Source organism: Rhinopithecus bieti, unplaced genomic scaffold, assembly GCF_001698545.2.
Source record: "Rhinopithecus bieti isolate Rb0 unplaced genomic scaffold, ASM169854v2 scaffold_35319, whole genome shotgun sequence".
Taxonomy (NCBI): Eukaryota; Metazoa; Chordata; class Mammalia; order Primates; family Cercopithecidae; genus Rhinopithecus; species Rhinopithecus bieti.
In genome coordinates, this window is record NW_016815132.1 from 152,476 (window position 1) to 164,732 (window position 12,257).

General features: G+C 37.0%; 1 protein-coding gene and 1 long non-coding RNA gene across 12 annotated transcripts in view; one reads left to right on the plus strand and one right to left on the minus strand.

The window, feature by feature from the left end:
- Window positions 1-12,257, plus strand: part of MTHFD2L (methylenetetrahydrofolate dehydrogenase (NADP+ dependent) 2 like) — a 181,155-nt gene that overhangs the window by 108,566 nt on the left and 60,332 nt on the right. The gene's annotated exons all lie outside the window — the stretch shown is intronic.
- LOC108515815 (uncharacterized) overlaps window positions 3,085-12,257 on the minus strand; it is a 47,653-nt gene continuing 38,480 nt past the window's right edge. For 3 of the 5 annotated variants that reach the window (XR_001881634.1, XR_001881635.1, XR_001881637.1), the window contains 4 exons: window positions 11,305-11,449; window positions 9,032-9,105; window positions 7,733-7,881; window positions 3,085-3,216 (listed from right to left, as the gene is read on the minus strand). This is a non-coding gene — a long non-coding RNA (uncharacterized LOC108515815). The remainder of the gene's footprint in view (window positions 3,217-7,732; window positions 7,882-9,031; window positions 9,106-11,304; window positions 11,450-12,257) is intronic. The other 2 variants (XR_001881638.1, XR_001881636.1) reach the window with 2 other exon arrangements.

Genomic DNA, 12,257 nt, shown 5'->3' on the forward strand with positions numbered 1-12,257 from the left:
GATTCCCTTCCCCCTTGCGCTTCCCAGGTGAGGCAATGCCTCGCCCTGCTTCAGCTCTCGCTGGTCAGGCTGCAGCAGCTGACCAGCACCGATTGTCCGGCACTCCCCAGTGAGATGACCCCAGTACCTCAGTTGAAAATGCAGAAATCACCGGTCTTCTTTTTCGCTCGCACTGGGAGTTGGAGACTGGAACTGTTCCTATTCGGCCATCTTGCTCCGCCCCCAGCAGTGGGTATTTAAAAAGGAGATAGTGATCTAATGGCAGAGGTAGCCAGAAGGGGGAGGGCTAGATCACTGTCATAATAAGAATGTCAGCATATATGGAAACAACCTCATCTAGGAGAACTCAGAGTAGAAGGAGGAGGATTGTGTGATATATATCAGAAAGAATAATGTCTGAGACATGAGAGTGAAGAATGTGGTGATGACATCTTGATGCGAGCTTGAAAAAAGTAAAAGAGGAATTCCTGTGTGAAGATCCTGAGACATGAATAATATTAGCTTATGTTAATATTAATGTCTTCCCTCCAGTTTCTCATAGTACTAATCCTGCAGGCTTAACTATATATCACTCACCTTTTTAAAATTGCCCCCCAAAATTGAGATTTAGACTCAGTTAGAAGCTTAGATCTGCAGAATCAGACCCTGTCACACTATGCAATTAGAAGTAAGAAGCTTCAAGTCCCTACTCAAAGCCATATCTCTGAGTTCACAGAGAGAGTTAACAAGTTTCTGGGTACTTTAGTGTACCATGGTTATAGCACATTGTACCTGTTTATAGTTGTCATCTTCATTAGACTACAGCAGGGAAAGGGCTGGTATTTTTTTTTTAAGCTTGCTAGGTACATGCTTAGAACAATATGTAACACATAGTGGTTGCCCAATAAATGTGAGCTGTGTTGATTTTGAGATTCTAACTAAAATAAGGACTTTTTCAAATTGATATATATTTAGTCGATATATTTTAAATAATATAATTTTTTTAAGATGGAGTTATTCTAGTTGTTGGATTTACACAGTGTGGCATTATTTTTGGGAACTACCAGATATTTCCAGTTGGTCATAAAGTAGTTGCTAAAGCAATAAAAAGTGAAATACTCATTAATGAAAGAGTAGTTCATGTCGTTAAGTGTATGAATGGAGTGATTTAGGTGTAAATGTTAAGATTAAGAAATGATGGGAAAGGGGGCTGGGCACAGTGGCTTACACCTGTAATCCTAGCACTTTGGGAGGCTGAGGTGGGTGGATTGCCTGTGGTCAGGAGTTCAAGACCAGCCTGGCCAACATGGTGAAACCCTGTCTCTACTAAAAATACAAAAATTAGCCAGGTATGGTGGTGGGTGCCTGTAATCCCAGCTACTCAGGAGGCTGAGGCAGGAGAATTGCTTGAACCTGGGAGGCGGAGGTTGCAGTGAGTCGAGATCACACCACTGCACTCCAGCCTGGACAACAGAGAAAGACTCTGTCTCAGAAAAAAAAAAAAAAGAAAAAAGAAATTACAGGAAAGATGAAGAAAGAGTAAGGAGACTATTACCGACATCTAAAGCACAGTCAGAGTATTGGATGGTTGAAAGGGGAGGAGCAGTTTAGGGAAAGGCTAAATCAGCTTTGCACAAGCTACTGATAAAGAAGGGAAAGCTGGCCAGTATCAGTTCTAAGATCATCCTGGAGATCACTGGGCTTTCTCATATCTCATGCTTTAAGGAAACTGTAGGCTATCCTAAGTCTGTAAAATTCTAGGAATCTTCATTATTCAGCAGGATAGGCAAGTTTTTCTTGACATTGTCCACATTACCCTCCACCCATCTGAGTAAACTCTGAAACTACCTATATTCAGGAAATGAGCTGCTGAGTCAATGCCACTTGCATGTCAAGCTCTGGATGCAGTGTCACGGTGGTGAAAGCTGGCGTTTTTGACCACTAAGCCATCCCTTCCAGCGTGATGAATGAACCTTCACAGTTGTAACTTTAGAGTCTCTATTGCAACACTTTTAATGACAGATACCATGATATAAAACAGGATAAATGGGCAATTTAGTAATTCAGAATATTCATACTTACTTGTCATAAAGTACAAAGTGACCAAATAATTTCCTTTCACTACTTCTCCAATCATATTATCAAGTCTTAGAAACACTTCCATCAGACATTATCCTAGGGCTCAATAGGGTTTTCCCCCGGGTGTATTTCCTCCTGCTTGAAACAGGACTTGTAATTTTCAGGAAACCAGGACATTCCAAGGGGTGGGGCGTGGAAATAGCTCCACCATCCCCACAGCTCATGCAACCTGGGAGTGGAGCTTGCTCACTTACAGCCCTGAGTGCTTCCTCAGTGATGCCAGCACATTTCATGGCTTCACTCGTACTGTTCTCCTTTCCATATCTCATTTCTTACTTGTTATTGTCCAGCTTGTCCTCTTTTGCTAGCCTCTGCTACTCCACTTATGAGTTCCTTCCCTCCTTCCTAAAAGTTACCATTATTTTCATGGTACAGAATAGTGAAAATGCACAGGCCTTTCTAAAGTAAGAATTTCAGGATTTAAATTCCAGCTCTGAGACTTGCTAATTGTGAGCTTGTTCTCGTCTCTGAATCTCAATCTGTTCATTGATGTGATTTGAATGATAATAATAAAAATAACCGTTCATAGCAATGTCTACTTTATATTTTTGATCTTAACTATGCTGATCTAAGTAGAATTTCCCATGTCTAAAATGATGCCTTTTACTTATTGAAAGGCATTTTAGTGTGGTTTATGTGTAATGCCAAGTACAGAATATTTAACACTTCTCAAAAAAAAAATTTTGCATAGTGTAATCAAGCTAGCTAATCCATGTAAAGAGCACAGCACAGTGCCCAGTATATGGCAAATATTCAGTAAGTGTTATGTGTTAATGTATTCTATGTTAGGCATTGCGTGTGAATATTTAAACAATTTAGAAATGATAAATCAGTTGATTATTAAGCCACAACTAAAGTAAAAGAATATACTTCTTGGTTGCTTTAGATACTAATGTAGTATCAGAGTAGAGTAGTTATTATAAGTATAAATAAATTAAGAAGTGACTTACACATGAGGGACCAACTTTATAGAAACTTTATTTTTATACTTAAGATGTATGGCTTCTCAGGATGACATCAGCACTTGTTCATAGATGTGTATTCTGTTGTTCCCTGGATGAATTCCTTATTGCGTCTCCCTCCTTTGGAACAACCTGACTTTGAGAGGGGAGACAGGGAAGGTTGAGGCACTTAGATGAAAGGGATTTTTTTCTCTCAGACCTTTATCCACCCTCCCAGTCTCCCTCCTTCTCTACCTCATCATCCCACCTCAGTCTATTCTGGCCCTCACAGCGCGTGCTCAAAGCCTAAGTTACTAAGTAAGCAAAGCTCCCCTGGTCTGCAGTGAACTTTGTCAATACCTGAGAGGGCAGCTTGACTACTGATATTTTTCTTGGTGTCAGTAATACATCCTTACTGCAAAGACTTAGAAAACTTGGACAATAGAGAGGGAGGGAAAGAACCTTAATCCCAACCAAAGTGAAATATGGTAAACAATTTGATGTTTGACCTTGTAATGTTTTATATTTATACATGGATCTAAATATTTAAATAATTATTTTGCCTTGTATATACTGTTTGTATTTAGCAGCTCTACACTGTGCACGTGTTTCTTTATAAAATGCTTTCTTCCAAAACAGACTTCTTCTAATGACTCCATAGTATTGAGCGCTATGGATATACTATAATTTATTTATTCGGTTCTTGACTGTTGGACATTTAGATAGTTCCCTGAGTTTTACTGTTATGATAATGCAGCAAACAGCCGTAAACATCTTAGATTATTTGCACAAGTAACCTATAATATTTATCATATTGGTCTTAAGTTTATTTTCTTAGTAACTGTTACTTATATTCTAAAAACTAATGAACATTTAAGCTTGGTGTATAATAAAAACTCACATGTGTATTTAATATTAAAGCATATTTCATACCTTACCTGTGCATTTATGTAAACTTTTAATAGAAAGAGGAGATAGATTTGTCTCATTTGTAACCCATTCTCTAGGCCTTTTATCATTACCAATCAGTATACTATGAAGCTCTAGATCCTTATCTTTCCACAAGAGAAGATAGAAGCCTGGTATATGGGGAAAGGGACTCAAATATGAAGTAGGGTGTCATATCAAAAGAAACATGGTCTTTAAAGTAAGGAGGATTTGGTTTTAAATTCAATTTTAACTTTAAAAATCACATCTAACTCTCTGGGCTTTATTTTCAGCTATTGCAAAATGGAGGTAGTAATACTAGTGTTTATAAACTGTCATAAGAATTACATGCTTAGCACATAATGGCTACTAAGTGAATGTAGTTTCCCTTCCCTTTGTTCTCCTATTGTGTGGTGACCCTATCACTAAAATTACAATATGTTTTAAATGAAAATATGTAAAAATGTATTATCTATTATGAAAAGTCTTTGTCTTTAACTTTCTGATACTTTGGTAATACAGACTGTACAAAAACGTGTACAAACTTTTATGTTTCCTTGATGCTCATTAGCCTCAAATAAGCAAAAACATTTTCCCAAGACTGATCACCTCAGAACCATCCCAAAGTTTTATTTTTTTTCTTCATTTGCCTGAGACCCTTGCATTTTTCTCCTCAACTTGTTCTAATTACAGAGACTTTTGAAAAGGGGGGTTAAATCTTTTCATCTCTAGGTGTTTTCAATCTATGGTATCAGTACATGGTTAGCTGAGGTTGATTTTTTTTCTTTTGAGGCCGTTCTCTCAACACACATATATATATGTGTGTGTATGTGTATGTATGTGTGTATATATATGTATATACATATGTGTATATATTATATGTGTGTGTGTGTATATATATACTACTTCTGATTTTTCATGAGTAAAACAAGCATTGATAGCAATATCCAAAAAAGCTTCAGTAAAGAACAATTTAGATCAAAGATCTTTCACTGTGAATTACAGACTTCCTTGGAAATACACTTTAGATGGTCAAATGATACATCATTTAAACTTAATTCTACTTGGGTCCATGCATGTATATCATGGGCTTAGGAAGAAGTGAGGTTCCTCCTTTCAAGTTATGTCTATAGCTTTTAATATTATCACTTTGTTATATTTTTATGTCAGGTCTTTAAAAGGTTTATATTAGGAAATATTTAAATATACCCAAAAGTGCATAAGAAGAACGTTAATAAAAATGTTAACACTTATCAGTACCTAAATTTGTCAGATATGAATACTATGTATATTTTCATTCTACCTGTTTTATATTTCTATAAATTGCTTTGTTTTGATTAATGTTATGACTTGAAAATTTGCCCATGCTAATAGATGTAGCACTCAATTGCTGAGTGTCCATTTTCTGTTGATGAATATGCATGTTATTTCCAATTTATTGCTATTATGACCAGTTCCGTAATGTTTAAGTTTATACATATTTTCTTGGAGACTCATTCATTCATCTATCCAACAAATACTAATTTTGCCACTGGTACATATTAGGCCATATAGCAGGCAATAGAAAAAAATATATACATAAACTTGGTTCAGCTCTTGAGAAGTCCAGACACTAGTACACTAGTAGAGGAGAAAGATGTACAAACAAATTAGTGTAATACAGCTTGCTAGTGCAATATTAGATATATGTGTATATACATATATGTCTGTCTAGAAAAGGAGCCTGTGTGTGTGTGTGTGTGTGTGTGTGTGTGTGTGTGTAAGAGACACAGATAGGTTGAGAAAGAAAAACAGAGACAGAGAGAGAACATCATTGGAGAGGAAGTAATAGCTGTTTTCCTCTGACTCTGAAGAGTAAATGAATGAATTGGGTTCCATCCCACAGAATGAACAGAAATTCACCATACAGAATAAAAGGTAATGAGACTTCTGAAAGCTTAGAGCTATAAAATCCTCTGCATATAGCAAAGAAAGTATTTACTCTTTCAGAATGACAGGTGCCTGTGTGTGATTTGTGAAAGATGAAGCATAACATTTAGGAAAAACCAGACATCATCATAAATAAAAAAAAAAAAATTAATTTTACCCTGTAGGTCATGAGCAACCTTTAAATAATTAGAAGCACTGGAATAACTTCATATTTGAATTTTAGAAAGTTCACTTGGATAGCCCCTGTGCGGGGATAAAACTGGAAGTAGCATTAATGTGGTTCTACAGTAATACCGGAGTAGATGAAAGTGAGAAGGAAAAACAGGAAGGAAAGAATTACTGGCTTTAGAGACTAAGTATATGGTGTTGCCATTAACAAGGAGGGGCATATAGAAAGGAAGCAAGGTTTGGGAGACATAAAGATGAGTGGATGGGAGGAAATAATTAATTCAATGTGAACGTGTTGAGTTAATGACACTAGGTGTTATATTCAAGTGGAACAGTCCAGGAGAGGGATGAGATATGTGGGTGTGGGGTTTGGGAGAGAGCTCTGTTCTGGAGTGGTAATTTTGGAAGTCATTAATATCCGGGGTATTGGACACAAATGCATGGATAAAACCATCTAGAATAAGTCTGTTTATAGTACATGGACTGAATTTCTGTTTCAGAATATTTGAAGTGTTTTGGTTGACATGGTTACTTCTATAACATTGCCTTCTTTCTTCTGTTTAACTAGTGCCAATGACAGCCTGTTCTTATTCCAGCATTGACTTTGATTGATTGTATAAGAAAAAACTGGTATTTTTTTGAAGCTTTGTTGTTTCATAACTGTTGTTCTTTTGTAACCCCAACCTTTATCACCTTTAAAGTATTGTTTGAGCAACATGAGAGAATGTATTTGATAAACCAAAAATGTACCATATAGTGGAGACAAAATTGTGTCCTGAAAATAAAATGATGGACTTAACTTCATAAATATTTAATTTTTTTCATGTAAAATATTAAATTTCACTTCTTTAATGTAATGTAAACTTCTTTAATAAATGTTTCCAGCAGGCTGAATTTTTTGTTTATGCTTGCATTTGTAGTCTTTGCATAGTGGATTTACTGTGACCATCTAATGCTCAGTTAATTTCCATTATCTGACTTGTCCAGGTTGCCAATTTGACCTGATTTTTGCAGTTTTATTGCTCACAGCCTATTGTATCTTCACAGCATTTTTTTCTGTGACCAACAGCCTGATTTTAGTAACTCTGGATTTCCCATGTCCATTATTTGATTATGTTAATGCTTTCTAAAGCACAAATAAATTGTTTTCTCAATTCCTTATGCCTTGATTATTTGATTTCTGAACCAGATTGCTTAAATTTTGCTTGAAACATCTATTGACTTATTCACTCTTATTCTTTAAAAACTGGGACCCGAGGCCAGGTGCGGTGGCTCAAACCTGTAATCCCAGCACTTTGGGAGGCCGAGACGGACAGATCACGAGGTCAGGAGATCGAGACCATCCTGGCTAACACGGTGAAACCCCGTCTCTACTAAAACTACAAAAAACTAGCTGGGCGAGGTGGCGGCGCCTGTAGTCCCAGCTACCCGGGAGGCTAAGGCAGGAGAATGGCGTGAACACGGGAGGCAGAGCTTGCAGTGAGCTGAGATCCGGCCACAGCACTCCAGCCTGGGTGACAGAGCGAGACTCCGTCTCAAAAAAAAAAAAAGAAAAGAAAACAACTAGGACCTGAAAATGAAAGTTCTGCATGCTATGGATGTGCTTGGTAGATTTTTCTAGCCATCCAGTGTATTCCCTATGGTCTTACCTTGTCCTTTATTCCTTCACACTTGTGGTGGCCATTCAACTTCCCTGAGTCTCTGGTCAAGGCAACTTATGACATGCCAGAGTCTACATTGCTAGTATGGATTGAAAGCCTTCTCTCTCTAGCTCAGTCATGCCAGTAAACGATTATCTCTGCATGAAAAACAGGATAGACTTTAAATATCTAATAGAGAGTGGTGCGTAATGCACATATATTTTTCCTAGTGTGTCAGTAGATGATTTAAAATCATGCTTTAAGTTTTATGTGCCTTTTTGTATATGTCCCATGAATATTATCACTCACTTCATCAACAGACTCCAATACATGCTATCTGAACCTACACCAAAGAGGAAGTATAAAGCATTTTTCCCCACCATACTTTCAGTGGATGTACGTCTTTTTAGGTTTTTTTTTTTCTTTTTTTAAATAAACCTTACTTTGTGTGGGATTATATGAAGTTGTACTTTATAGTTGTTAAAAAACCATTTAATAATATCCATGTCAGGCATAAAATATGCCTTTACATTTTATAAAATTTAAATATGTTGTGGTAGCATGGGATGATAAGGGTGTTGTCCTATAAAGTATAAAAGTCCTCACTCAAAAATCATATTGTGAAGTATACAAAATAATAAAAAGGAGAAGGAGAAAGGAAATACAAAGAAAGGACCTACATGACATATGTGATGAGTAGGGAATAGTAAGAATTATAGTAGGACAGCACTGGAGTGAAATCCACTGTTCTGTGATCTCCAGCAGCCAGGACCATGTCTTATTTATATTTGTGTTTCTTGTACCTGGTTAAGAACCTGGGCTTTAGGACTAGAAAACTCACTGTTCAATTAATGAATTCCTTTCTTTAGAAGTCAAGTGCTTAACCAGTCAGGCGCAGTGGCTCAAGCCTATAATCCCAACATTTTGGGAGGCCAAGATGGGCAGATCATTTGAGGTCAGGAGCTCAAGACCAGGCTGACCAACATGGTGAAACCCGGTCTCTACGAAAAATACAAAAATTAGCTGGGCATGGTGGTGCACACCTGTAATCTCAGCTACTTGAGAGGCTGAGGCACGAGAATCGCTTGAGAGAATGGCTTCAACCCGGGAGGCAGAGGTTGCAGTGAGCCGAGATCACGCCACTGCAATCCTGCCTGGGTGACAGAGTAAGACTCTGAAAAAAAAAAAAAAGGGGCCAACTGCTTATCTTGGTCTTGGTTTAAGCTTTCTTCCTAGAAGGTAAGGAAGGTCTTCATAGGGGAAGATGGTCCTTTCAGGACTCATTCAGCCTTAGATTCTCTTTCATACCTTGTTTGGGGCTGTTCTACTTCATGAAAGCTTAATATGGCATTGCATCAGCACCACTGACTCAGAGCTTGCACCTGCAGAGTTCAAAGAAAGGTAGGGAAGAGGCAAAGAAACAACTGAGAAATTACTGTCTTCAATGAAAAAACTAGAAAATACCATTGCTTTACTTTCTACTGTGGGTAGGAATATAAGCCTTTCTGTAGGTGAAGTCATCATTCCAATAGTGTTTTCAGAGCATGGTATTGTCGAATGTCTGTTCCAGACATGTGCTGACTATCAGAAAGTGAAACAATTTTATTAAATATATAGTCATTATTAGTTGTGTCATTTAAATAGCATCAGCATATCTAATTAATACCTAGGAAAATTAATATTTAAAAAATGTAATGATCAAAATGTTACATGTCAGTGCTTATGTAATAATCCACACAGAGGTGATGTTTGAAATGTGCTTTGGAGATTCTGACGGAGCACTTGGCTACCTGCTTTAGGTGTGGCTTTGGTTCTGAAGGAGAGCAGTGAGAAGGAAGGAATGTGTATTGGTATATATCTGTGGTGTCTTCTAAGGCAACCTTCTATGAAAGGCCTTTCTTTTTACTCATTTATGTAATTAAAGACTTAAATGTTAGACCTAAAACCATAAAAACCCTAGAAGAAAACCTAGGCAATACCATTCAGGACATAGGCATGGGCAAGGATTTCATGACCAAAACACCAAAAGCAATGGCAACAAAAGCCAAAATAGACAAACGGGATCTAATTAAACTAAAGAGCTTCTGCACAGCAAAAGACACTGTCATCAGAGTGAACAGACAACCTACAGAATGGGAGAAAATTTTGCAATTTACCTTTCTGACAAAGGGCTTATATCCAGAATCTACAAGGAACTTAAACAAATTTACAAGAAAAAAGCAAGCCCATCAAAAGGTGGACAAAGGATATGAACAGACACTTCTCAAAAGAAGACATTTATGCAGCCAACAGACAGATGAAAAATGCTCATCATCACTGGTCATCAGAGAAGTGCAAATCAAAACCACAATGAGATGCCATCTCACACCAGCTAGAATGGTGATTATTAAAAAGTCAGGAAACAACNGCAAGGATTTCATGACCAAAACACCAAAAGCAATGGCAACAAAAGCCAAAATAGACAAACGGGATCTAATTAAACTAAAGAGCTTCTGCACAGCAAAAGACACTGTCATCAGAGTGAACAGACAACCTACAGAATGGGAGAAAATTTTGCAATTTACCTTTCTGACAAAGGGCTTATATCCAGAATCTACAAGGAACTTAAACAAATTTACAAGAAAAAAGCAAGCCCATCAAAAGGTGGACAAAGGATATGAACAGACACTTCTCAAAAGAAGACATTTATGCAGCCAACAGACAGATGAAAATGCTCATCATCACTGGTCATCAGAGAAGTGCAAATCAAAACCACAATGAGATGCCATCTCACACCAGCTAGAATGGTGATTATTAAAAAGTCAGGAAACAACAGATGCTGGAGAGGATATGGAGAAATAGGAACACTTTTACACTGTTGGTGGGAGTGTAAACTAGTTCAACCATTGTGGAAGGCAGTGTGACAATTCCTCAAGGCTCTAGAACCAGAAATAAGATTTGACCCAGCAATCCCATTACTGGGTATATATATATCCAAAGGATTATAAATTGTAAATCATGCTACTATAAAGACACATGCACACGTATGTTCGTTGCGGCAGTATTCACAATAACAAAAACTTGGAACCAACCCAAATGTCCATCAATGATAGACTGGATTAAGAAAATGTGGCACATATACGCCATGGAATACTATGCAGCCATAAAATAGGATGAGTTCATTTTCTTTACAGGGATATGGATGCAGCTGGAAACCATCATTCTGAGCAAACTAGCACAAGGACAGAAAACCAAACACTGCATGTTCTCACTCATAGGTGGGAATTGAACAATGAGAACACTTGGACACAGGATGGGGAACATCACACCCTGGGGCCTGTCATGGGGGGCAGGGAGCAGGGGGAGGGATAGCATTAGGAGAAATACCTAATGTAAATGACGAGTTAGTGGGTGCAGCAAACCAACATGGCACATGTATACCTATGTAACAAACCTGCACGTTTTGCACATGTACCCTAGAACTTAAAGTATAATAAAGAAAAAAGAAAAAAAAGGCTTCTGGCTCTATCTTTTACTGAAGCACATCTCCCCTACATTTATTTTTGTTTAATTCATAATTGCTCATTTTAAAAATGACTTACCTTTGTTACAAAACGTTAGAATTGACGAGTACTGTGCAGAAGTGTGGGCTTTATGACTGTGGTTGGAACAAATTCAAATAACTCATAGTTTTTCTCTGAGTGTGCAGATTGCAGGCAATTCACTCAATATTTTATTAATATGTGCCTTTCAAGTGAAGATAATAATGTAAGAATCAGATATTACATTGTAAAAAGGGGCAAGTGCATTGCAATAATATTTTTGTTAAGATTCTATTATGTGTTTCATAATTCCTGCTTATATTTATTTTAACAAAAATCAGAAGGATTCCTTGTCTCTGTAAAATACACATACACATACACCCCCAAATCCACATTACCATATATGTCCTTCCCAGGGTAGTTGGTCAGGATATTCTTAAAAATAATGTGACGCACCATATCAAAAGGAGTGAGAATCCCTTCATGTGTACTAAGAGTAACATACATTCTTGTAGGTCACTAAGATACCACCCCCAAATTTACTTCTCTCGAATAAAAAAATTTGAAGGGGTTATCCCTCCTCTACTTAATGATAAATTTTATGACGTTTTCATGGAAGCTCTGCAAAAGGGTTTTGAGCAGTTTGGAAAGAACTCTGGAAATACTGCAGCCTAGCTACAGAATTAGATAGTAAACATAAGTACATTTCTGCAAATACAAATAAATAATTTTTTAAACTTTTTTAGGAGACAAGCTTGTTAACTAACATTATCTCAGTTCCCAAAATACTACATTTAGAAATTTATCCTAAAGAGAATTGTATTGAGGCTTACAGAGATAACATACAAAGATATCTGTTATAAATTTGTTTATGATAGCAAAAAGTGGAAACACTCTAACCATTCAACAATGTCGGAACATTTAATGGATTGTGGATGATGTTGTATATCTATAGGAATTCTATAGATCCAATTAAATTATATTTTTAAAAACATGCATTTGATTATATTCAT